The 27,869-nt window shown below is 39.4% G+C and overlaps 1 pseudogene; it reads left to right on the top strand.

The window, feature by feature from the left end:
* The first annotated feature begins 31 nt into the window (after window positions 1–31).
* On the top strand, window positions 32–26,878 carry LOC130019307 (tyrosine-protein phosphatase non-receptor type 11-like; annotated as a pseudogene).
* The last annotated feature ends 991 nt before the right edge of the window (window positions 26,879–27,869 follow it).

Raw genomic sequence — 27,869 nt, 5'->3', positions numbered from 1 at the left:
AGAACTTATACCCCATATCCATCTCGCAGATATGGACGACATATCCATCCTGCGGAATTTGGTATGTGGGTAGGTAGATGTGGGTGATCCAGGTAATCACATCACCACAGGGCCCAAGCAGCATTGCATCCTCTGGTCTTTGTACTGAACTGCTGGCCATGTTGGCTGAAAATTGCTGGAAGGTGCTCTTTGTCTTGGGAGGCCTCTCTGCTCGTGCAAAAACTTCACTGTAGGCTATAATCTCATTGTAGGCTTTTTTCCCTCCTTCCCTTTATCCCAGCAACATTCCTTCAAGATCTTATTCTGAAACAAACATCAGAGATCTCAAGGCCTTAGCCCATGTTGATTATGCCTCCCCAAAGTGCCTTTTCCTGGAACTGTGCAGAAGCATTGAGCTTGCTTTCTCCTCAATTTCTTCTCCTCTCTAGAAAAAAAATGTTTAAGGTCAGAAAAATATTTAAATGATCTAAGTCACATGCTTTGTATGTAGGAGGTCTAAATTCAGTCCCTAGAAACGGGTTGTCCCCAGAACTTCTAGGAGTAAACTCTTAGCATAGAACCAGGCATAGCCCCTGAGCAGTTGTACATGTATCCCAGAAACAATCAAACCATATTTTAAGTAAAATTTCTTTAGGCTTCAAAGATGAAACACCACTGACCAAGTAAGTGGAAACAAAGATAAACAGATGAGACTACAATAAACTAAGAAGCTTCTCAAAAAGAATGGTGACCAAGATACAAAAAGAGCCCACAGAATAGGGAAAAAATTGTTTCTCCAGTATACATTTGAAAAAGGGTTAATATCCAAGATATATAAGGCACTGGTAGGACTTCACAAGAAAAAAATTCAACCCTATCAAAAAATGGGGAGAAGAACGGACAGAAACTTCCTCAAAGAAGAAACTCAGATGGTCAAAAGCCACATGAAAAACTGCTCTACATCACTAATCATCAGGGAGATGTAAATCAGAACAACAATGAAATATCATTTTACACCAGAGATTGGCACACAAGAAAGAACAAGAACACCCAGTGCTGGCCCAGATGAAGGAAAAGAGGGACTTTCATTCATTTTTGGTGAGAGATTGGGTCAAGACTTTTTGGCAAACAATATGGACATTCCTCAAAAACTTGAGATTGCACGCCCATTGACCCAGCAATAGCACCAGCAATACCATGTAGGGAATTATATCCTGGGGGCCCAAAAATACACAGCAGGAACACCACCTGCACTTCTATGTTCCTTTCAGCACTATCCAAATAGCCAGAATCTAGAAACTACCAGAGTGTTGGAGTACAGACAACTGAATAAAGAAACTATGTTGTGTCTGCACAACGGAATACTATGCAGCTGATAGGAAAAAAAGGAAGCCATGAAGTTTGATTATAAATGGCTGGACATGAGAGTATTATGCTGAGTGAAATGAATCTGAAGGAGAGAGACAGATAAAGAATGACTGCACTCATTTGTGGGATATTAAAAATTAGTATGAGACTGATATACAAGGCCTGGAAATTCCAGGATCAGAAGAACACGCCAGTGGCTGGAAGCTTGCCACAAGTGTGTGTGTTGGGGGATGAAGGGGGGAGGGTCAGGGTCAGGGGAACAAGGGGCAGTTAGGATAGAGAAGGGACCAGTGCAACAAGAATAGTTAGAAGTGATCACTCAGGACAAGGACAAGAACTGAGTGTTGAAAGTAGGTAAAGGTTATACATGATAACATTTCAATATCTGTATTGCAGAGAGAGAGAGAGAGAGAGAGAGAGAGAGAGAGAAAGTGCCTGCCACAGAGGGAAGAGGTGGGATGGGGAGAGGAAACTGGAGACATTGGTGATGGGAAATGCACACTGGTGAAGGGATGGGTGTTGGAACATCATATGACTGAAACCCAATAATAAACAACCTTCTAACTGTACATCACTGCTATTCAATAAAAGACATTTTAAAATATTTCTTTAGGCTATTTTCTCCACTGTCAATGGTAAAAGCATGAGAATAAAGATGATCTTTTATATATATATTATTTATATAATATATTAGTATTTATATAATATATGTATTATCTTTTTTATATATGCCGGCAGTGAACCACATCTATTCAAGTGTAATCGTCCGATTCGGGTTGTTAGACATTTGAATGAATCAATGTTTATGACCAAGTTCATGTTGACAAGGACACCAACACCACTGACACCACAGACACCTATTTTGTCCCATGTTCCAAGGAACAGTTCTTCTCCAGTGTTGAAAATGGTGTCATGTGATTGATGCCTTCTCATCTCGGTCAGACCAATGATGTCGTACTTGATCTTTCACGCTTGTACCATCAGGTCCTCAATGGATGCATCTGATGCCATCATACATGCATTGAAAGTACAGACAATCATTTTTGTCTTTCTTTGTTTTGGCAGCCTCGTTTGGCCTTAAGACTTTATCAGCCTCTCCTTCCACATGGTTCTCAACACTGCCATATTGGTGGCTTCTTCATGGTCAGGGGAATAATAACCATTGTATTTACTGGTTTGGGCATATCGAATACGCCACAGATAGCTTGCCACGGTCTACCGTGCGGGCAGGATACTCTCGGTAGCTTGCCAAGCTCTCCAAGAGGCATAGAGGCTTTTGGGGTGGCCTCTAATTGCCCTTGTAGGTGTTCCTATGGCTCAAATCATATTTGAACCCTATCAAATATGGTGCGGGAATCCTTGGAAGATGGGTATTAGGTATTTTTATGATGTGTCGTGGCTGGGTGGTGGAGCTATTGACTGTCATCTACAAGCTGTTCACTCGAGTCATCCTGAATAGAATTGGCAGAACACTAGATGAAGGACAACCATGCGAGCAGGCCAGGATCCGAAAAGGATTCAGCATGAGCCACCATATCCACACAATAACCAAACTCATTGAGGTTTCTCAGGAGTTCAAGATGCTGCTCTGTCTAACGTTCACTGATTTAAAGTAGGCCTTTGATTCTGTTGAGACAGAAGCAGTCATCGAAGCTCTAGCCAAACAGGGCATTCAAACTCAATACATCAGGATCTTCTGAGAGCTGTATTACGAATTCACCACCAGGATCTCAGCATTCTACAAGGAAGTGATCAAGATGTCAAGAGAGGGGTTCAGCAGGGTGATACCATTTCACCAAATCTCTTCAGTGCCACCCTTGAGAATGTCATGCAACGACTGGAATGGAAAGAATGGGAGTGAAGATAGACGGTCGGCCACTACACCACCTCCACTTTGCTGAAGACATCGTTCTAATAACACCAAACATTAGCCAAGCGGCACAAATGCTGGTCAACTTTGACCGTGAGTGTGGAAATGTCGGTCTACAGCGAAATCTCACGAAGACAATGTTTATGAGAAACAGTCTCATTCCTGACATTCCATTCACTCTCAATGGAACAACCATTTCCGAATGTAACAGTTATGTGTACCTAGGTCAAGAAGTCAACATGATGAATGACCTGCGCAGGAGGAAGAGAGTGGCTTGGAACGCCTTCAAGAGCATCGAAGAAATAGCTAAGAGGACGAAGAACCTCCGGCTCAGTCATATCTCTTCAATTCCACTGTTCTTTCCACATTAACATATGCCTCAGAGACTTGGGCCCTACGAAAACAGGATGAGAACGCTATTCGGGTCTTCCAAAGAGGAATCCAAATGCTTGGAGTATCACATTTCACTCAAATGAGAGAAAGAATCTGGAGTTCTAACCTCCATGGACAGTCAAGAATCAGGGATGCTTTCTCGTTTGCCAAGGTGTCAAAAATCAGATGGGTTGGACACATAATGAGATTTGGAGATGACCAGTAGACTAGAGCCATTACCAATTGGATTTCACAGGATGTCAAAAGATCGCGTGGACGCCCACCTACGAGATGGTCAGACTTCTTCGTCAAGACCCTGAATGATCAGTTTGAGGCTCTTTGTATTCCTAAAATGAGCAAACGCCGTTGGGCTATACTAGCACGTGACAGGAACAAATGGAGACGTTCTGGCACCTGCTTGAATAAATCAATGAGTAACGGGATGTCAAGTGATCTAGTGAATATACTCAGTGTACTTAGTACAGTTTCCTGGCATATACCAAGAACTCAAAAATATTTGTCAAATAAAACTTTACCAACTGATATTTGAGTAGTATATGTCAACATTTTAAAATGTGAAATAAAATATTTTCATATCTTTTGCTTTTAGCTAAAATTTCTTAACTACAAGTTCAGTGACGACACGTTAGTAGCTCGATTTTTGTCTATTGTAATAATATTTATGATGCAACAGCAAATATTAAAAATTATGACTTCCCAACTACCATCCTAGACCCCTGCATGCGAGACAGTTTATAAGCACATTAATCAGAAATAAAACTGCATAATTAATTATAAATACATGTGCAAAATATTAAGGGAGTTTTCAACAGATGGCTCTGGAAAAACTAAATATCCACATACAATTGATTGAAACTGGACCATTAACCTTATACCATATGTTAAAGCTAATTTATAATGAATCATAGTCCTAAACAAGAGCTAAAGTTATAAAAATTTTAGGAGAAAACATAAGAAAAATTATTAATGACATTAGATTTTTAGTGATGTCTTGGATGTAATACCAAAGCCACGGGCATCAAAAGAAAACTAGTTAATTTGGACTTCACAAAATTGAAAACTTTTGTGCAAAGTAACTATCGATACTGACAAAGAAACCCACAGAATGGGAGCAAATCACATATCTTATATTCTAAGCATCTGGAACTTATAAAAACTACTACTAATCCAAAACAATAGCAAAACAACCCAAATAAAGCAGGTAGAGGACTTGAACAGACATTTCTCCAAGGAAGATATTTAAAATAATCAGTAAGTACATAAGAAGAAAATACTAATCACTGTCCATTAAAGAAATGCAAATCAGACTCATATTGAGGTGCTACTTCATGAAAATTAGGGAGGCTGTTGTATTATTTTTTAAAAAGTGTTGCCAAACACATGGTGTGTTGCTGATAGAAATGTTAAATATGACAGTTATATGAAAATCACTATGGCAGTTCCCCCCAAAATTAAAACAGACAACCAAATAATCAATCAATTCCTCTTCTTGTTATATGTCCAAAAGAATTGAAATCAGTTGCTTGAGAAGATATTTGTATACCAGTGCTCATGGCAGGATTATTCTTAATAATAAAGAATAAAAGTTACCAAGAAGTCACCAATAAATTAATGGGTAAACAAATGTAGTATGTGTACATGTGATTTAATATGATCCATGCTTAAAACAGAAGAAAATTATGACGTGCTACAACTTGGATAATTCTTGAGAACATTATTATACCAAATGAAAAAAGCCAATAAAAAAGGGGCAAATCGCATATGACTCCATTTATATGTGGTACAAATTATGGTAAGGAAAGTAGCATTGTAATTGTTGAGGACTAGGGAAGGGGAGAGTTTAGAATTACTGTTTATTGGATATGGAGTTTCTGTTCAAGAAGATGACAAGTGTTGAAAATGGATGGTGGTGATGGATACACAACATTATGAATCTGCTCATTGACACTCATTCATACACTTAAAAAAGGTGCCAATGCAAAACATACCTCCATAAAATTAAGAAGATAGAGATTGTATCGGCAATCTTCTCAGACCGTAATGCGCTGAAATTAGAAGTAAATCACACGCAAAAACAGAAACTAAATCAAACATCTGGAAATTAAACAGTTCACTATTGGACAACAAGTGGCTTAGAAAGGAAATCAAAGAAGAAGTCAAAAGATTCCTGGAAATGAATGAAAATGAGGACATGAGTTACCAAAACTTTTGGGACACAGCAAAAGCTGTGTTAAGAGGAAAGATTATAGCTCTACAAGCATTCCTCAGGAAAGAGGAGCGAGCCCACATAAGTAACCTAATCTCACCGTTTAAGAGCCTGGAGAAGGACCAACAAAAGGAGCCCAACCCAAATAGCAGGAAGGAAATAATAAAACTCAGAGCAGAGATTAACGAGATGGAAACCCAAAAAACAATGATCAATGAAACCAAGAGCTGGTTCTTAGAGAAAATAAACAAGATCGATAAGCCTCTAGCAAAACTCACAAAGAAAGGGAGAGACAAAACCCTAATAAACCGAATCAGAAATGAAAAGTGTGTCAGTACAACAAAAACTACAGAAATTCAAAGGATCCTCAGGGAGTACTTTGAGAAGCTTTATGCCATGGACATGAAAACCTCGAGGAAATGGATAAATTCCTAGATTCTTATAGACTTCCAAGACTGAACCAAAAAGACCTGGAATACCTGAACAGACCTTTCACTATAAAGGAAATTGAAATGGTAATAAGGTCTCCCCAAGCACAAAAGTCCTCGCCCAGATGGATTCACTAGTGGATTCTTCCAAACCTTTAAAGAGGACTTGCTGCCAATCCTCTTTAAGCTTTTCCATTAAATTGAAATAACAAAAACACTTCTGAACAGTTTATATGAAGAAAATATAACCCTGATACCAAAAGCTGGCAAAGATACCACAAAGAAAGAGAATTACAGGCCGATATCCCTGAAGAACACAGACACAAAGATCCTCAACAAACTATTAGCAAACAGAATCCAACGACTCATCAAAAAGATCATACACCATGACCAAGTAGAATTAATCCCGGGTATACAAGGATGGTTTAACATTCAGAAATAGATCAACATAATCCATCATATCAACAAAAGAAAAGAAAAAAGTATATGATCATATAAATAAATGCAGAGAAAGCATTTGACAAGATCCAGCACCCCTTTATGATGAAAACCCTTGCCAAAATGGGTATAGGGGGGACTTTCCTCAACATAGTTAAAGCCATCTACCACAAGCCTACAGCAAGTTTCATCCTCAATGGGGAAAAAAGGAGAGACTTACCTCTAAGATCAGAGACAAGACAAGGGTGCCCACTCTCTCCACTGCTGTTCAATATAGTACTGGAAGTACTTGAAATAGTGGTTAGGCAAGAAAAAGATATTACGGGCATTCAAGTAGTAAAGGAAGAAATCAAGCTCTCACTATTCACAGATGACATGATACTATACATAGAGAACCCTATAACCTCTACCAAGAAACTCCTAGAAACAATAGACTTGAATAGTAAAATTGCAGGCTATAAAATCAATATCCAAAAGTCCATAGCTTTCCTATATGCAAACAGTGAGAGAGAAGAAAGTGACATGAAAAAAACAATCCCGTTCACAATTGTACCCCAGAAAATCAGGTACCTAGGAAGCAGCTTAACTACAGAAATAAAGGACCTGTACAAAGAAAACTACAAAACGCTACTTTAGGAAATAAAAGAGGACACAAGGAAATGGAAAGATATCCCCTGCTCATAGATCAGGAGAATTAACATTGTCAAAATGGTAATTCTTCCCAAAGCACTGTACAAATTCAATGTGATCCCTATAACGATACCCATGACATTCTTCAAAGAAATGGAGCAAACACTCCTGAAATTCATTTGCTAAAAGGCCCTCCCATTGATCATCGATTTGCTCGAGCGGGCCCAGTAACGTCTCCATTGGAGACTTTGTTGTTACTGTGTCTGGCATATCGAATACTCTCGGTAGCTTGCCGGGCTCTCCGAGAGGGGCAGAGGAATCGAACTCGGGTCGGCCATGTTGGCCACTTGTAAGGCGGACGCCCTACCCGCTGTGCTATCGCTCCAGCCCTGAAATTCATATGGAACAATAAACCCCCACGAATAGCTAAAGCAATTCTTGGGAAAAAGAAAATGGGCGGACTCAACCTCCCTAACTTCAAACTCTACTACAAAGCAGTAATAATTAAAACAGCATGGTACTGGAAGAAAGACAGAGCTGCAGACCAATGGAACAGGGTTGAATATACTGACATCTCCCCTCAAACATATGATCATCTAATCTTTGATAAAGGAGAAAGAAATATGAAGTGGAGTAAGGAAAGCCTCTTTAACAAATTGTGCTGGCAAAACTGGATGGCAACATGCAAAAAATGGGCTCAGAACTCTACCTAACAACATGTACAAAAGTAAGATCAAAATGGATTAAAGACCTCAACATCAGACCAGAATCCATAAGGTACATTGAAGACAAAGTTGGCAAAACCCTCCATGACATTGAAGCTAATGGTATCTTCAAAGATGCCACACCATTGGCTAAGCAAGTGAAAACAGAGATAGACAAATGGGACTATCTTAAACTAAGAAGCATCTGCACCTCAAAAGACACAATGACCAAAATACAAAGACAGTCTACAGAATGGGAAAGGATATTCGCTCAATACCTATCCGACAAGGGGTTGATATCAAGGATATACAAAGTACTGGTTGAACTCCACAAGGAGAAAATATCCAACTCCATCAAAAAATCAGGCAACAAAATGAACAGAAACTTTCTCAAAGAAGAAATTCAAATGGCAAAAAGGCACATGAGAAAATGCTCTACATCATTACTCATCAGGGAGATGCAGATCAAAACCACAATGAGATATGATCTCACACCACAGAGATTAGCCCACATCCAAAAGAACAAAAGTAACCTGTGCTGGCGCGGATGTGGCGAGAAAAGGACCCTCCTTCACTGCTGGTGGGAATGCCAAGTGGTTCAGCCCTTTTGGAAAACAGTATGGATGATTCTCCAAAACTTAGAAATTGAGCTCCCATTTGACCCAGCAATACCACTCCTGGGAATATATCCCAGAGAGGCAAAAAAGTATAGCCGAAGTGACATCTGCACTTGTTTGTTCATTGCAGCACTCTTTACAATAGCCAGAAACAGGAAGAAACCTGAATGCCCAAGAACAGATGACTGGTTAAAGAAACTTTGGTACATCTACACAATGGAGTACTATGTAGCTGTTATAAAATATGAAGTCATGAAATTTACATACAAGTGGTACTACATGGAAAGTATCATGCTAAGTGAAGTGAGTCAGAAAGAGAGGGACAGACGTAGAAAAATCTCATTCATCTGGGGAACATAAAGTAACAAAATAGGAGACTAACACCCAAGAATATCAGGAGGTTTACTCCATGGCTTGTAGGCCAGCCACACATGCTAGGGGAAAAGACAGCTCAGATAGACAAGGGAGCACTAAATAAAGGGTGTTGGGAGGATCCTCCCAGGATGGGAGAAGCATGCTGAAAGTAGACTATAGATCGAAAATGATTGCCACTCAGTGCTTCTTTTGGAAACCACAGCACCCAAAAGGAGAGAGAGAACAAAAGGGAATGCCCTGCTACAGAGGCAGGGTGGAATGGGGGAATAGGGGGGTGGGAGGGATACTGGGATCCGTGGTGGTGGAAAATGGGCACTGGTGGAGGGATGGGTACTTGATCATTGTATAATTGAAATCCAAGCACAAAAATGTGTAAGTCTACAACTGTACCTCATGGTTTGTAACTAATAAAAACTTAAAAAAAAAGAAGAAACATAAAAATATGAATACTCAAAAAAAGAAAGGTGCAATGTTAAATTCCATGCTATATTTTGTGTGTACTATCACAACAAAAATAGTGACAGAATATGATAGTAACTTAATGAAATATGTAGTTGTATTGGTGAGGTCTGGAGAGGGAACATCATAGAGGCAGTCACTTCTAAATAGCAAGATGGGAAAACGTATTCCTGGACAAAAGAAAGAGCATCTACAAATGAAATAAACTTGAGAATACAGATACTTGCAAGGTTTTGCAGCTCAATGAAAGATGGTTACATAGATATGTCTGAACTATAGCTACATAAAGATTCTCCAAAATTTGAATCAAATAAATATAAAATTACATTCTCTTACTTGAAATCACAGGTCATAGATGTTATGTTGTTTTACTCACCAGACTATATAATTAAATAGAATATTTGAATATTAACTTTCCTATTTTTTCACCAAATTTCACAGCTCAATAAGTCTAATGATGAATTTATGATAATATTTTCAAGGGCTAGAAAACTATCTTTTGGGCATAATAGAAGAGATTTAACTTATTTAAATCAAACTTGCATTCAGATTTCAACATCCAAAACTAAAACACAGTTCAAAATCAACATGTCTAATATAAACCCAAGGAAAAGTCTTTTCTCTTTAAAATGTTCTTAATAATTATTGAAATCCTCATTATACTCTTTTCTCTATAATACAAAAATGCTTTAAGTCTCAGATTAATGGTTTATCTTGAATAATGTCTAAGTCACTTACAAATCTTTGCTGTTGCTATTCTGACTATAAAGAGTTGACTACAGAGCCATAGATATAGCACAATGTGTAAGATGCTTTTTCTTGCACAATTTGAAATACCAGCACCACATCTGGCACCCCTAGAACAACAAGGAGTGATTAATTCTTAAACATAGAGCCGTAAGTAGGACCTGAGTACCACACGGTATGGGGAAAAGAGTTTAACTACAAGAGAAGTAAAAATCAAATTTTGTCAGTATAATTCACCAGGTATTATTCAAAGCCAACGAAAAGAAAGTCTGAAAGAGTGTTTTCAACAGAAAAAGAATCTACTGATAACTAGAACTTGTAAACTTTGGGGATTGGGGAGCTTCACATACCTCTCAGACACTTAAGGTTCAAAGATTCTCCCGTATAAACTTACCAAGATATGATCTTGTACACTAAAGGATTTAAATTAAGGAAAGAATGGATGATTTTAAAAATGAGTTTTAAATGAAAAATAAAAGTACAAAACAGTCCAGCTCCTTTTATCTGTTTCTGCATTAAAATGGATTCTGAGAAGCTTATTTACAGCCTTCCAGTGAAAAGTAAAGACATTTATTCTGGGCAGAGGAACTGTCAGATTTGATCTTTTTCTTACTTCCAGACGTCATTTCACTCAACCATGTGTTGTTTTTTCTCTATTACATTATAATCTGCATGAGAACCTCATTTAGTTAAACATCCTCCACCCAGTGTCTTAGGAGAATGGAGGCTGCTTCTGCTTTCTGGTTTGGTTTTTCCCGTAAGTGTGTTGTAAAAACTATACTGCTTCTTTGTATCAAAACCCTTGCAGTTTCTTCTAATTTTAGTCTCCCTCTGCGAGCAAGAACCTGCAATCAAAATTCTGGCAGATTAAATACATCACAGGGCTCTTCGTTTTATGAGTGTTTCTGTTGAACATGAGCATATCACTTGGGAAGTTAAAGGACATTTTTTTTATCCTAACCATTAATCTTCTCTTTTCTCCCATCAAACAGTAACTTCACCTTCATTTTGCATATTCCATATAACTACATTATACGCTTATTAATATCCAAGTATTTTCAATAGCTAATATTGAAAGAACTTTAACCTTGGATGGCTTTTCTTACAGAATGTTTTGACTTTTTGAACTTCTATGAACTCAGAATCCTGAAGAAACTCATTCAAACTTTTCACAAGGTTGGACAAGATATTAACTAAAATACTTCTATGGTGTATTTATAACTTGATCTATGATCAGAAATACCATAGATATTGGTATCTGGATGGAAATGAAGAGACCTTTCTATGGGGTAAAATCCCTCAGGTTCACTTGATCACTTGATCCCCCGTTATTCATGGAATTACTCGAGCGGGTGCCAGTAACGTCTCCATTCATCCCTGTTGTGTGCTAGCATAGCCCAATGGCATCTGTTCATTCTAGGAACGTGCAGAGCCTCAAACCGATCATTCAGGGTCTTGATGAAGAAGTCTGACCATCTTGTAGGTGGGCGTCCACGCGATCTTTTGACGTCCCGTGGAATCCAGTCAGTAATGGCTCTAGTCCAGCGGTTGTCTGTAAACCTCATTACGTGTCCAGCCCATCTGATTTTTGATGCCTTGGTAAATGAGACAGCATCCCTGATTCTTGAGCATTGACGGAGATCAGAACTCTGGATTCTATCTCTCATTTGAGTGAATCATGATATTCCAAGCATAGCTCTTTCGATTCCTCTTTGAGAGACCCGAAGAGCGGTCTCATCCTGTTTTTGTAGGGCCCAGGTCTCTGAGGCATATGTTAATGCAGGAAGAAGAGTGGAATTGAAGAGATGTGCTCATAGCTGGAGGTTCTTTGCCCTCTTAGTTATTTCTTCAATGCTCTTGAAGGCATTCCAAGCCACTCTCTTCTTCCTGCGCAACTCAGGTGCCAGGTCATTTATCATGTTGATTTCTCGACCTAGGTATATATAACTGTTGCATTCAGAAATGGTGGTTCCGTTGAGAGTGAATGGAGCGTCTGGAACGAGGCTGTTTCTCATAAACATTGTCCTCGTAAGATTCAGCTGTAGTCCGATCTTTCCACACTCACGGTCGAAGTCGGTCAGCATTTGTGCCACTTGGCTGATGTTTGGTGTTATTAGAACGATGTCATCAGCAAAGTGGAGGTGGTGTAGTTGCCGACCATCTATCTTCACTCCCATTCTTTCCTATTCCAGTCGTCGCATGATGTTCTCGAGGGTGGCACTGAAGAGTTTTGGTGAAATGGTATCACCCTGCCGAACCCCTCTCTTGACATGTATGATTACTTCGTTGTAGAATGGTGAGATCCTGGTAGTGAATCCATAATAGAGCTCACGAAGGATCCTGTTGTATTGAGTTTGTACAACCTGATTGGCTAGGGCTTCTATGACCGTTTCTGTCTCAACAGAATCAAAGGCCTTCTTTAAATCAATGAATGTTAGACAGAGCAGCATCTTGAACTCCTGAGAAACCTCAATGAGCTTGGATACTGTGTGGATATGGTCTATGGTACTGAATTCTTTTTGGAATCCAGCTTGTTCACATGGTTGTCCTTCATCTAGTGTTCTGCTAATCCTATTCAGGATGACTCGAGTGAACAGTTTGTAGATGACAGACAATAGGCAGATTGGGCAGATAGTTGCCAATGTCATGGATGTCTCCCTTCTTGAACAGTAGTATGGTCTTGCTGGTTTTCCATTGGGATGGAACCTTGCATTCAGACAGGTAGCGTGTGAAGAGTCGAGCCAATGTATTGATGAGTACTGGTGGTAAGTTCTTCAGGTGTTCAGGTCTGATCTTGTCTGGGCCAGGTGCTCTTTGTTTCTTTACCGACAAGATGGGATGTCAGATTTTGGAAGGGAGGACATTGGGAACGACATATCCATCATGTGGAATGTGGTATGTGGGCAAGTGGACATGGCTATTAAAGAGATCTGAGTAGAAGTCATGAATAATCTTCTCCATTGCCCTTCTGGAAGATGTGATAGATCCATCAGGATGTCGGAGGGCGGTCATCTTGGTCTTGTAGTTGGTGAAGGACAGGCGGGCATTACGAATGCTTTTCCCGGCTTCTGCCGCATCTTCCAGCACCGCTGCTCTCCTGTCTTTGAGGTCATCCTTGATGGATTCTCTGCATTGTTTTGCCAGCTCTGACATTTGCTTGCGGTTGCCTGAGGCATGTGTCAAGCCACGTTGGCGAATAAGTTCAAGAGTGTTCAAAGAAAGGCGGTTTTTTGTGGCTATCTCTCTCTCTCTCTCAGCATTCCTCACACAATCATGGAGGTGCTGAATCATTCAATCGTATTCCTCATCAATGACGGCATCTTCCCATGTTGCCACAATAGTGCCAAAGAGTTCACTGATTTAAAGAAGGCCTTTGATTCTGTTGAGATGGAGGTGGTCATTGAAGCCAAAGCCAAACAAGGCATTCAAACTCAATACATCAGGATCCTCCGTGAGCTGTATTGCAAATTTACTATCAGGATCTCACCATTCTACAAGTGATCATCCATGTCAAGAGAGGGGTTCAGCAGGGTGATACCATTTCACTGAAACTCTTCAGTGCCACCCTCGAGAACGTCATGCGACGACTGGAATGGGAAGGAATGAGAGTGAAGATAGATGGTCGGCAACTATACCACCTCTGCTTTGCTGATGACATTTGCAGCACAAATGCTGGTCGACTTTGACCATGAGTGTGGAAATGTCGGACTACAGCTGAATCTCACGAAGACAATGTTTATGAAAAACAGTCTCAGTCCTGATGTTCCATTTGCTCTCAATGGAACGACCATCTCAGAATGCAACAGTTATGTGTACCTAGGTCGAGAAGTCAACATGACAAATAATCTGGCACCCGAGCTGCGCAGGAGGAAGAGAGCAGCTTGGAACACCTTCAAGAGCATCGAAGAAAGAGCTAAGAGGACAAAGAACCTCCGGCTCCTGTCACATCTCTTTGATTCCACTGTTCTTCCTGCATTAACATATGCCTCAGAGACCTGTGCCCTAGAAATACAGGAATCAAAAGTGCTGTGCTTGGAGTATCATGCTTCACTCAAATGAGAGAAAGAATCTGGAGTTCCAACTTTCATTGACAGTCAAAAATCAGGGACGCTGTCTCATTTTCCAATGCGTTGAAAATCAGATTGCCTGGACACGTAATGAGATTTGAAGATGACCGCTGGACTAGTGCCGTTACCGACTGGATTCCATGGACATCAAAAGATCATGTGGCCACCCACCTACAGGATGGTCAGACTTCTTTGTCAAGACCATGAACGATTGGTTTGAGGCTCTTCATGTTCCTAGAATAACCAGATGCCATTGGGCTACACTAGCACATGACAGGGATGAACAGAGGCATACTTGTGTCTGCTCGAGCAAATCGATGAGTAATGGGATGTCAAGTGATCAAGTGATCAAGAAGCAGAAAATAGAAGAATGGAGGACATGATTGGAAGAAGAGCTGTTCTGAGTTAGGAGTTGGATCTCTTCATTTTTCATAGAGAAATGTAAATCTGGAATATGTTATAAAACCATTTTTGGCCTGCCAGATCATGCTCCATTCTAAGTGATTTTTTACAGACACCAAACTACATAAAACTCCAGGATTTAGTTGCCTTTGGAAAGCAGGCTCTGTAATTGGTGTGTAGAGGAGCATGAATGCTGAAGTTCAATTTGGCTATGCCAACGTTCTCAGCAGAACTTTTCTCTGACTAAAGGGCTCTATTGGGTGATTTATTTCAAAATAAAAAAGGTTGAATATCAATAAAAGTTAAGGAAATGGTGATGCATGAATTATTGAGCTGTGGTAAGAAAAAAAGCAGGACCAGGCTGCACAGAGTTTCCCAAGGTCCAGCAGGTGTGCCCAGGAGCCCCTCTAGCGCCACTCGTTAGAGAACTGGAGGCCCCAAAGCACTGCCAGGTTGACCCAGGGAAATCTCTGGCACCATATGCCCCTAAATAGCACTAGATTCTCAGGTTCTATTATCAAAACATTGAACAACCCACAGAATTGCCTTGAGGGACACTCAGGCCTTTTGAGCGTCACTTGACATACACACACACACACACACACACACACGCATGCACACACAATATATATATTAAATAAATAAATGGCATGTATTCAAAAATCAAAAAGGGATGAAAGGATTGGAAGACAGAAGCAGAATAGTTCAATAGCTGAATAAAGTAGAAGTTAGGGAAAAACACAAGGAGTAAGTCAGCCTATGAACTGCGAACTTGTCATGCTCCACTCTACCATTTTATACTGATAACAGTTGTTTAACCTCTGATTCTTTATTTTGATTAATTTGTTACTATTACACTGTCACTGTCACTGTCCCTGTCCTCCCATTGTTCATCGATTTGCTTGAGCGGGCCCAGTAACATTGTGAGACTTGTTACTGTGTTTGGCTTATCAAATACGCCACAGGTAGCTTGCCAGGCTTTGCTGTGCAGGCGAGATACTCTCAGTAACTTGCTGGGCTCTCGAGAGGGGCAGAGGAACCGAACTCAGGTTGGCCGTGTCGGCAGCATGCAGGGCAAACACCCTACCCGCTGTGCTATCGCTCCAGCCCAATTAAAATTATGGTGCCAAAAAAAGAATTTGGGAGAAAATCTTATATTTGTGATCATTTAACCCTAAACTGATCTTAATTACTCTAGGCTTCCTCATCTTCATTCCTTCCATACGGATTTCAGGGAGACTTTATGTCAACCATCGGTATAGGCATAAAATTTGAGTTTTGTTGTCAACTTTTGAAATTATTTTCTTCGTGAGAGAATAACTAGCACAGTTAGAGAATAATATTTCTTTGGCAATACAAATCCCCAAATCCCAATAAATCCCAGTTATCTTTGATAATGAGTGTGCTATGGTAACTTTTTTTTTGATGTGGGAATTCCCCCCCCTAACAAAAAAACCTCAAGGATAGGATATGCCCCTAGGTAACAGAGTTTAAGTATTAGAATGCAAAGTGTTTGCAAACATGTACCCAGTATAGAATAAAATAGCAGGAAAGAATAAAATATAGAATAAGTGTCTGCTGGCTGCAAAAATTCACCAGAAAAGTATAAAATGAGATTGTTCAGGGTTTATTAGATATAGGGCAAAAAGGGCAAAAGTAGAATAGAAAACTATCAGGGCATTATATTTTATGGGTGCCTTTTGATAGCTGTAGAAAATACCCCAGCCTCTGATTGTCATACACTTATTGAATGTTGATTTGCTTAATAACTGATCTTAATGTTTCTGTCGGCAATGGCTCAGGCAAGCACAGGGGGGTGGGGGAGGAGTAGCATTGCACTGTAGCAGTGTCTTTCCATTGCTCATCGATTTACTCGAGCAGGCCCAGTAACGTCTCCACTTTGAGACTTGTTGTTACTGTGTTTGGCGTATTGATATGCCATGGGTAGCTTGCCAGGCTTTGCCGTGTGGCCGAGATACTCTCGGTAGCTTGCCAGGCTCTCTGAGAGAGATGGAGGAATTGAACCCAAGTTAGCCTGGTCGGCCACGTACAAGGCAAATGCCCTACCCGGTGGGCTACCACTCCAGCCTGGTGGTGGAGTAATTTTCTATAAATTAATGGCTGACCAGTGAGACCTCTCATGAGACCACTCAGGACCCCTCAAGCTTGGAGAGTTCATGTGTGTTTTTCTGCTCCTTAGGTGTTTTATCTGTCTCATTCTCTGCGACTTGCCCCTGCTAAAAAGGGGTGTCAAAGGTATCAATGTGATTGGCTTTAGACAGCCTGCCTAAAGCGTAACATTTGCACTCTTGAATACCAACTTCATTCAATAAAGAAGATTTTAAAACTAAGGGGCCAGAGAGATAGTACAGCAGATAAAACATTTGCCTTGTTCTTTGCTGACCTGAATTTGATCCCTGGCACCACCTAGGGTTCCCTGAGCCCCTATAGGAGAGATCCCTGAGGGCAGAGCCAGGAGTGAGTCCAGAGTACCACTGTGATAAAAGAAATTAAAATTCAAAATTAAAATGTCAATTATTTATGTCTATAGTGTGTTATTCAAGATAAAAGTTTGTAGTAAAGAACTTTTTAAAATCCCTTCTGATACAAAATAGGAATTGTCTGATTATTGGATAAAGAAACTATGATAAATATATGCATACTTGGTCATAAGAAAACATGAAGTCCTGCAATTTTCTGCTATGGGATGGATCTAGAGAGAATCTTGCTGAGGAAAGTGAGTCAGAGTAGAGGACAGACACAGAACAATCTCTCTCTTATGGGGCATATAAAAAATAGAAGAAGAAGAAGAAGAAGAAGAAGAAGAAGAAGAAGAAGAAGAAGAAGAAGAAGAAGAAGAAGAAGAAGAAGGAGGAGGAGGAGGAGGAGGAGGAGGAGGAGGAGGAGGAGGAGGAGGAGGAGGAGGAGGAGGAGGAGGAGGAGGAGGAGGAAGAGGAGGAGAAGGAGCAGGAGGAGGAGGAGGAGGAGGGGGAGGAGGAGGAGGAGGAGGAGGAGGAGGAGGAGAAAGAGGAGGAGGAGGAGGAGGAGGAGGAGGAGGAGGAGACGGAGAAGGAGACGGAGAAGAAGGAGAAGGAGAAGGAGAAGGAGGAGAAGGAGAAGGAGAAGAAGAGAAACAACAAATGTCCCAAAGCAGTAGAATTAAAAAGCATGAGAATTGGTCTTTAGTCTTTAGCTTGCCTTAGGGTGGGGATGGGAGGTATAAGTCAGGGAAGGAAACACTAAGACAGTAGTGGGAAAAAAAGCACCTGCAGTAGATAGACTAGAGGGTGGGGGAGAGGGAAACTGTGGATATTGTTGTAGGACTTGACATTAATAAAGGGATTATTGCTGGAATACTGTACACCTGAAAATCATAAATAACTGTAGCATTGTAGTTAACAGTGATTCCATTTAAAAAAAAATTTTTTTTTATAAAACAAGAACTGTTTACTTGTCTCTGAGGTAACTTTTGGCTCATACCACCAAGTGCTTCTGCCAGTTTGGCCTTTCTAAAAACAATAGTTGAAGATTTAATATATATATGTGGGTATTTGATGTGCAATTGTTATACTTACCTATATGAAAATTGTATTTGCATGCATAATGTATATATTTGGATACATATTATACATATTATTTATATATGTATAAGAGAATATATGTCACACAAATCTATTTTCCATTTTCTAATCTGTAGAGTAAAACAAATCATTTGAATTTTTATTTTGCCTCAAAATTTTATCTCAGTATTTTCATTACGTTTCTTTTTAAAATTCTATAGCCATACTCCTTGTGATATTTATTAGGTCTTTATTTTCCTTGCTATAGATGTACAGTCCTAGGAGTTCCAGGTCCTTTTGTTAATTTAGTGATTGTGTTCCAACCTTATGACACAGTTTCTAGAAATCCTTTTTCTCAACTAAGCGTCCATTTAACTTCTTGGCCATGATAGTTTTAAAATAATGTTGTATATACCTATGGGTGGTATTTCAGGAATTGTTATCATCTTGGATTTTACATTGAGTTCTGTTTTAATGTTCAAATTGGGTTTTATAGTATTTGCTTCCTTTAAATGTATTTTTTGGGGAAATAAAATTTTATTCTCTATTAAACTTATCATAAAAGAGTTCATGTTAATATGGTGTAGCTGGAAACCCTTACTGTAAAAAGTCTTAGAGGTCTTAGTCTGCCTTTTTTTTATAACAATCAAACAGCAATGTGTTTTGGAGAACATAAACTACTTTATTATGAGTCCCCTCTAAGCAGCCAAAATGGAGATATGCATATGACAAGTGTTTTGTGACAGCCTTCTCCAGAATCCAATTTATGAGTCCTTCTCCCAATACTGCCTTTATGTTCCTCGACCATCATCAGTGGGAAGCCCTCCCACTGAACTCACCCCCTTCTTGATTTATTTAAAACTTTACTTACCCCCGGCAACAGGAGTAAGCGCTTCTCAAAAAAGTCCCAAGTGAAGAATGAAACTCCCCAGACCTTTGCTCTCTTATAATGAGGAGTCAAAGCTCATGTTCTCCTCACATAGTACACTTCAAATCAATCCTCTTGCAAAACCCGTTTCTTTGAAAGGTCTAAATTTTCAAACCCTAAGGTATTCCATCCTGTCATGTACTCAAAGTACTTGAGAATTCCATGGCAGAAAAATATTCACTACATGCTTAAGCTATGGATTCCTGTCCATGGGACGAGCATTCATGAGTTTCTCCCAGACGGGACTATAAATGGCCCCCAGAACCATGCCACCAGACTCCGCACTGGCTGTGGGGTGGGTGAGAGCCCTCCCCACCCCAAGAGACCCATCCCCTGCTGCCGACCTCCACTTCCCAACCACTGCCTCGCTCCAGGCCACTTTCCAGACCATGCGGCTGCTTATAAGACACTTCCTACCCATTTATGCCTGTTGGAGAGCCCGGCAAGCTACCGAGAGTATCCCGCCCACACAGGCAGGGCCTGGCAAGCTCCCCAGGGCGTATTCAATATGCCAAATACAGTAACAACAATAGGTCTCATTCCCCTGACCCTGAAAGAGCCTTTAATTGTTGGGGAAAGATGACTAAGAGGATGCTGCTAAAATCTCAGGGCTGAGAGGAATAGAGATACTACTGCCGCCCACTCGAGTAAATTGAAGATCAATGGGATGACAGTGATACAGTGATTCGTGTCCATACTCCTTCCTGACATCACATTCTTGGTGATACCTTGACGATTCAAAATCTCCTTATTTCACAATTTCTTGATCTCTTCATCTTCATTTTTAGATCACCATTTTATTTAAGTTACTATTACTGAAAACCTGAATTATGAGATCACAATTTTACCTCTGAAAACCTGAATTCAAGCATTTCATGCATAAATCATTCACTTTAATTCCCTCAGTGATTTCTCAATATATTTCTTCATATTTATTGATTTGTTCAAACACTTGATAACTCTTTCTCCAGCACCTGTCTTTATTTCCTTCCTCCAGCTAAAAATCTACAATGAATTGCATCATTTCTTCCAGTATTCTTGATAACATTATCCACTGTTCTTCCATTTGTTCTAGACTAGCAAAACTCCTATCCTAGACCAATGCATCTCCCTACCCAATTCTAATGATGAAAGAATAACTAAAGAAATTTATGAAAGTATATCTACCACTGCTAATAAAAATCAGTAGTGGTTGTTGATTTTTTTTTGTACCAGAGTTCTGGAGTGATAGCACAGTGGGTAGGGCGTTGGCCTTGCACGCGGCCGACTAGGCAGACCCCAATTCCTCTGCACCTCTCAGAGAGCCTGGCAAGCTACCAAGAGTATCTCGCCCACACGGCAAAGCCTGGCAAGCTACGTGTGACGTATTCAACATGCCAAACACCGTAACAACAAGTCTCACAATGGAGATGTTATTGGGCCCACTCAAGCAAACCAATGAACAACGGGAGGACAGTGCTACAGAGCTACCAGAGTTCTTACCCAGGGTGATATATATGCAAGGCATGTGCTTCGTACCCTTTGAGCCACAAAAACTCTAACTTCTGTTCAAAGAAATACAAGACACAAGGAAATAGAAAAAATATTTTATGTTCATGAGTAGGAAAAATTAATATTGTTAAAATTACCAATCTATCCAAAACATTACAGAGTTTGCAGTCCCTACTAATATTCTAACGGTATTCGAACAGAACATGGAACATTACTGAAATATTCATAGAACTTCAAAAACCTCCAAACAGTCAAAGCACTCATAAGAATAAAATTTGGTAGGCATTGCATCACATTTCCCAACATTAAAAGTATATAATAAAGCTATTGTAATAAAAATTGGTAAATTATTTTATATTATATGGTCTATGGGTATAGTTACATTTAGTGTTTTTTTAATAAGCTATTTCCTTGTTCCTTTTTTAAACTGTTATTTTAAATCTAACTAGGTTTTGCTTTACTTCTAGTATCTAATGTATTTTGTTTAAAACAAATACAACTTTTTTTCCTTTCTAAGACTTCTACTATTTTATTTGTTAACTATAAACTATATATTTTGAATGCACATATAACCTGTAAAGCATCGAGTTTATTTTCTGCCTTCATTTCACCTTTCTCTATCATTTGTGTGCATTTGAGTTAATTTATTTTAATTTATCCTTTGTTTTACTCATATGTAAATTAAAATATTTTCATCTATCCATTTATCATAAATTCCTCCATCTTTTCTTAGTTGAATCATTCTCACTCTCTAATTTTATATGTAAATATAGTATTACTTTAGTTCTTATGTTTTTAATATTGTGTTTAACTCTTGCTCATGGAGAATATGTTATCTACATATAAAATCTCCAACTTATATTCTTCTTGCTATTGATATATGTAACTATTCCCATAGACCATATATGTAACAAAGTTTGGTTTTTGTCTAGAATTTTTTTTGTCTTTGTCATTAAAGTACAAAATATTTATCAAGATATGTCACTAAGTTGACTCTCCTGAAATATTTTTACCAGGTATTTTCCCACATATAGGTTTAGGTTCCTTGTTTCTGGGAAATTTTCTTTAACTCAGTATACTATTTATTTTATAATTCTTTTCTATCATTATTCAGAGACTCCAATTATATGCATGTGAGATCATCTTTGCCTGTCTTCTCTGAGCTAACATTTTATCTGATTGTTTCTATACTTTGATTTTTTTTGTCAGTAATTTTGCTATTTTTTCAATTGACTCTGTTCTTTTTGGTTACATTACAGGTTAGTTATTATTTCTGAGAAAATTTTATCACATTTTCTGTTTATTTTCTGGATTTTATTTTATTATCATATTCATTTTTCCTTTCTTTTGAGTTTTTGAGCTTTTCCTGGAAGTCATTTTTAATATATGTAAATATTTAATTATTTCTATTTTCCTACTCTTCAAGCCTTAGAAAAATTTTCATCAACAGGGAAGTTTTGTTCTTTTAACTCTTCTATAGTATTTTATATTTGTAATCAACATTTTTGTTTAGTTTAAATCTTTTGATTCATAGCAGTAATAACGTATTGCTGTAAAATAGAATATAAAATATTTTATGAATAAAATATCAAATTTAGCAGTAATAAATAATGTTGTGCGGACAGGTGTGAGACGTTTAGTGGCTTACTAGTCTTTATAGTTCAAGAGCACCCTCTTCTGTATCATACAGTATAATACAGCATAGTAAACTATATATTACACTATAATAAACTAATTTAATTACTGATAGTAAAGAAGGGAATAGGTTTCTTTTAAATTTAGTGATTCTTCTTTGCATAGCTGGATCTTCATTTTACACTGCTTATCCTTTATACTCTTTATCATAAAGTTCTTTTGATTCCCCACAAATGGGAACCGATCAAGATCTTTCATCTTAGGCTTCTTATACTTTCAGAACATTTTTAATCATAATATGAATTTTGATAGTTTTTAAATATGTATTTCAAGACGTTAGATTAAGCCACTTACCTGTCATATGATAGGTATTCCACAAATCATATTTACTATCATTTTCACATAAACATGTTTGAACACTAACTTAAGAAATTAATAAGTATAGGGACACTAGGAAATTTAATCTTCCTAAGGTTGGCTAAGTGAGGGGTAAAGGTGGCATTGCATCCCAAGTCTGCGCGTCCTGAACACATAGTCCATGCCAGAACACTCGGCTGCTTGATTCATCTTTCTTCAATTTTACTCTGTGGTTTTACCTATAGTGTTCCCTGTTCTAGTAATTTGCACTTTAGTTGACAGCCTGATTTAAATTCAAAGAGAAAACTGAGCAGATAAAGCAAAACTGATTTATTACATAAACAGTAACTCACTGAATGGGGGATTATACATTGAGGAGTTACAGTGTACCTGTTGACTGATTAATACACAATGTTAACAGATTTAGATCATTGACTTGACCTAACAAAAATTATGGTATTATAGTGTTGAAGAGAGATATTTCTTAGGGGATAAATATGTATTTTGCAATGGTAAACCTTTATCTGCCCGTACAACATTTAATACTTATTATCTAAAATTGATAAGTCTCCTAGGAAACACCTATGTATCAATTTAGCTAGAAAAAATAAAACCTAACGAGGTTCTAATTCAACATGGCAATGTAAGAGTCTTTTAAATTTTCTTTCTCATGTGGATACACCAAATGTCCAATATATGCAGATAAAAGCCCCTGAAAATATTCAGAGACGAGTAGAGTGAGTCAGTATATGGGATGCAAGAAAAAGTACTCGCATCAAAACAAACACGAAAAAAGGAATGCCATGTTCAGTGAAGAACTCCCACCCTTAGCACAGCAGCAGACAACTGAGAGGGAATCCAAAAATCTTAATTACTCTCTAAATTCAGTATTTGAACTTCATATCTACCTTCCAACTTTTAAGACTTGCCCCTGAGAGATGTGCCCCCACACCCCTAAGATCTGTAATCGATGGCATTATTCCATAAAGACTTACAAGTGTTGAGACCCAAACAAATAAGCCCTATTAAAAATTAAGGTCGTATTGGCTTACAGCACTGTATAAGTTTCAGGTGTGCAGTGTCACACGTTAACAACTATATAAAACACCACATCTAGCCACTAAATATTAGGGTAGCGTCCACCCACCAATCACACCTCCCACAACCTGTTTTAAACATCTCCCCAAACTCTTTTCTTCTGGCAACTAGAATCCTATCGTCATCTTTATCCAACCATCTAGCTATGGACACTTAGGCTGTTCTGTATCTTCACAATTGTGAATTGTGCTACAGTGAACTTGGCACATGTATATTTTCAATTTGATGTTTTCATATTCTTCATATAAATATACAGAAGTAGGATTAGATTTTTGTTTTGTTTGAGGCTTTCTTTGTTTTTTTTTTTGGGGGGGGGCAACAGTTGAGAGTACTCAGGCTTACTCCAGGCTCTGTGCTCATGATTCATTACTGGAATAGCTCAAGGACCAGATGGGGTTTGGGATTGAACGCAGGTTGACCACACACAAGACAAGCGCTCTACCCAATTTACTATCTCTCCAGCCCATAATATACAGAGGTGGAATTGGTGGATCATAGGTACCTATTTTGGTTTTTTTTTAAGGCATCTGAATATTGTCTATAATGGCAGCACAAAATTACGTTTATACTAGCTATGTACAAGGGTTCCTTTTTCTTCTCAACACTTAGGATTTCTTCACTTTTTGATAAGACCATCCTAACAGGTTTGAGGTGAAATTTCAAGATAGATTTGGAGAAGCCAGCCCATGATCATAAAGTCTCCAGGATCCCAAGGCCTGACATGGTATCTTGTCCATGGCCAACTGACTTAGCATCCTGTTCAGGTCTCTCCTGCTAGATAAATGTAACAAAACCCCAGAGGAGCTAGCACAAGGATCATTGTGTTTCAGAACTGGATAGCAGAAAGACATGGCCATTGTGAGCATGGTTTCACCCTAATGACTCCAACATGAGGCTAAGAATGTACCTTTGAAAAAAGAAAACGGGATTGACAGCAAATCTCTGACAAGGCCCTGGAAAGGACCCTGAAGACAAAGAAATCCTGGAGACTTAGCATTTTATATTTGAGAGGCCTCAAAGTATATCAGATCGGGAGCTTGTCTTGCCTATGTCCAACCCAACGTTCAATACCTGGCACACATATGGTTCCTCAAGCCCAACAGCAGTGATTCCTGAGTGCAAAGCCAGAAATAAGCCCGGAGAACAGCCAGGTGTGACCCCAAAGCAAACAAACAAAAATTATATTCATAAAAAAATGGAAATACACATGATAAAAAAATGGTAATGCACATCAATGCTCATAACACTAAAAAAAAAAAGTAAAGGCCCTCCCGTTGATCATCGATTTCCTCGAGCGGGCCCAGTAACGTCTCCATTGGAGACTTTGTTGTTACTGTGTTTGACATCTCGAATACGTCACGGGGAGCTTGCCAGGCTCTGCCGTGCTGGCGAGATACTCTCGGTAGCTTGCCAGGCTCTCCGAGAGGGGCGAAGGAATCGAACTCGGGTCGGCCGTGTTGGCTGCGTGCAAGGCAAACGCCCTACTGCTGTGCTGTCACTCCAGCCCAAATAAAATTATAAAAAAAATAAATAAAATAACAAATTAAAAAGTGTTGAAAAAACAAAGGGATTAAAAAGAACTGGGAAAATAATAAAATCCTTCGTGAGACTTGTTGTTACTGTGTTTGGAATATCGAATACGTCACGGGGAGCTTGCCAGGCTCTGCCGTGCGGGCGAGATACTCTCGGTAGCTTGCCGGGCTCTCTGAGAGGGGCGGAGGAATCGAACTCGGGTCGGCCATGTTGGCTGCGTGCAAGGCAAACGCCCTACCGCTGTGCTACGCTCCAGCCCATAGCACTAGTCTATTATTATTATTATTGTTATTATTATTATATTTGTACAGAGGGAAGAAGTTTACCACTTTAGTGGAGTTGGTCCAGTAAACATGGAAGATTACAGGCAATTAAAAGAGAAGAATAGAGATGTTATTGAACTCCAATATCTTCTAAATTATATATATATCCTTACTCAGAAAGATGGCTTCATAGATAGGACTCGGTGACAGAAACAAAGAAATGTTAACTAAGAAAGGGAATATATATAATTAGCTTTCTTGAATTACAGAGTCAGAACCATCCTGTAAATTTTGCTCCTCTCTCCAGACTAATAATGATAAAGGAGAGCAATAAAATAGACGCTAAGTGATAGCACAGCGGTAGGGTGTTTGCCCTGCACGCAGCCAACATGGCCGACCCGAGTTCGATTCCTCCGCCCCTCTCGGAGAGCCCAGCAAGCTGCCGAGAGTATCTCGCCCACACGGCAGAGCCTGGCAAGCCACCCGTGACGTATTTGATATGCCAGACACAGAAACAACAAAGTCTCCAATAGAGACATTACTTGGCCCGCTCGAGCAAATCTGCTGTCAGAAACTGAAATTTGATGTTGGCAGAGGAGATTCATTTGACTCTATGACACATCTATGTAGTATGACGAGAAGAATCCCTTTGCAGAGAGAGCACAGTAGGACAACTCAAGCAGCTACTCAACAAAATACTGAAAAAATAGAAAATGCAGCCAAGAGCTAAGCAAATTAGCTGAAACTGCCGATAAAGTCACACGAGGATTTGGGGAAGAACTAGAAATACTGGAAGCAGAGTACAAACTTCTCTGCAGTCAAAGAGATCAGAGGGAGGAAAATAGGAATAAAAATAGATACAAAAACATCCTGCTCTTTGATCCAGGGATGTCCTACAAACTAGTGATTTCAATGAGCTGGTTTCAGATTACATCAATGCAAATATTATCATGTCTGAATGTGAAACCAAGTGCAACAATTCAAAGCCCCAAAGAGAGTTATATTAGCACTGCCTGCAAATCACAGTGAGTTATTTTGGGGGTATAGTGTTTCAAGAGAACACTCAAGTGATTGTTATGATGACAGAAGAAATAAAAGAGGGAAGTGTAAATGTGTCAAAGACTGGGCTGAGGTGTAGACTCTCAAAAAATTTGGAAATATCCATGTTAGGAACATCAAAGTAAGTAATTCTCTTAGTTACATATTAAGAGAATTTAGCCTTTCAAAGGTTGGAAAAGAAAATAAGGCAAGAGCCTTTCTCAACCTTTCTCAACCTCCCCCGGCCTCCATGGCAGACAATTTCCACCAAATAATGTTAAATTTTAAGTAACAAGTGGAGATTGACCACATAAAAGGGAGCAGCAGAGGAATTTTCTTTCATTTTTGAAGTTTTTGTTCATGATTAAGGAAACATTAGCATACAGTCAGGAAAATAAACTCATTAGCCATCTACCCCTAGGCATTTATATTGTATAATCTAGATGTTCTTGGGCTTTGAGTTTGCATGAGTGGGGGGCCTCCCAAACAAGATTTGGTGGACACACGGACCTTATCTAGTAACGCTCTGATATTCAGACAACTGGGCTGAATGGTTCGAAGCTTTTGCCAGTGATGTGAAAACGTTGAGATCCCCCAGGGCTGGGTGCCAACTGGACTGCCCTGGAAGTGCAGGGCCTGCAGGGGATGGGGAGCCTGGGAACGCTGGTCAGGGAAGTGGACACTAGTGGCAGTACGGGTGCAGAAGCATTGTATTTCTTTGGTTTTTTGTGGGGTATTTTTTGGGGGGAGGGTTGTTGTTATTGTTTTTTTTTTCTTTATGAGTTACACCTGGCAATGCTCAGAAGTTACTCCTGGCTCTGCACTCAGGAGTTACATGTAGGAGCTTCTGGGTTTGTTCTCCCTCACGTCAAAGAAACAAAAAGAAACAAGTCTTCATCCATACAATCATGTGTTCTAACACTGAGATATAACGTCCCTAACGGTGCCCCCCCCCCCCCAGTCTGTGGGAGTTTTTTAAGATTAAGATCACTAAAATTCAGATTTTGACCTCTGTTCACCATGGATTAGGAATCAGTTCCTGGACCATTAAGCTCTGATAGTTGCTAAGGTAGGCTGGAGTGATAGCACAGCGGTAGGGCATTTGCCTTGCGCACAGCCAGCCCGGCTGAGCTGGGTTCGATTCCTCCACCCCTCTTGGAGAGCCCAGCAAGCAACCGAGAGTATCTTGCCCCCACGGCAAAGCCTGGCAAGCTACCCATGACTTATTTGATATGCCAAACACAGTAACGACAAGTCTCAAAATGGAGACATTACTGGGCCCA

This window comes from Sorex fumeus, unplaced genomic scaffold, assembly GCF_029834395.1.
Source record: "Sorex fumeus unplaced genomic scaffold, SorFum_2.1 ptg000008l, whole genome shotgun sequence".
NCBI lineage: Eukaryota > Metazoa > Chordata > Mammalia > Eulipotyphla > Soricidae > Sorex > Sorex fumeus.
The sequence above is the reverse complement of the archived record's forward strand: the minus strand, read 5'-3'. Positions and strand labels throughout refer to the sequence as shown.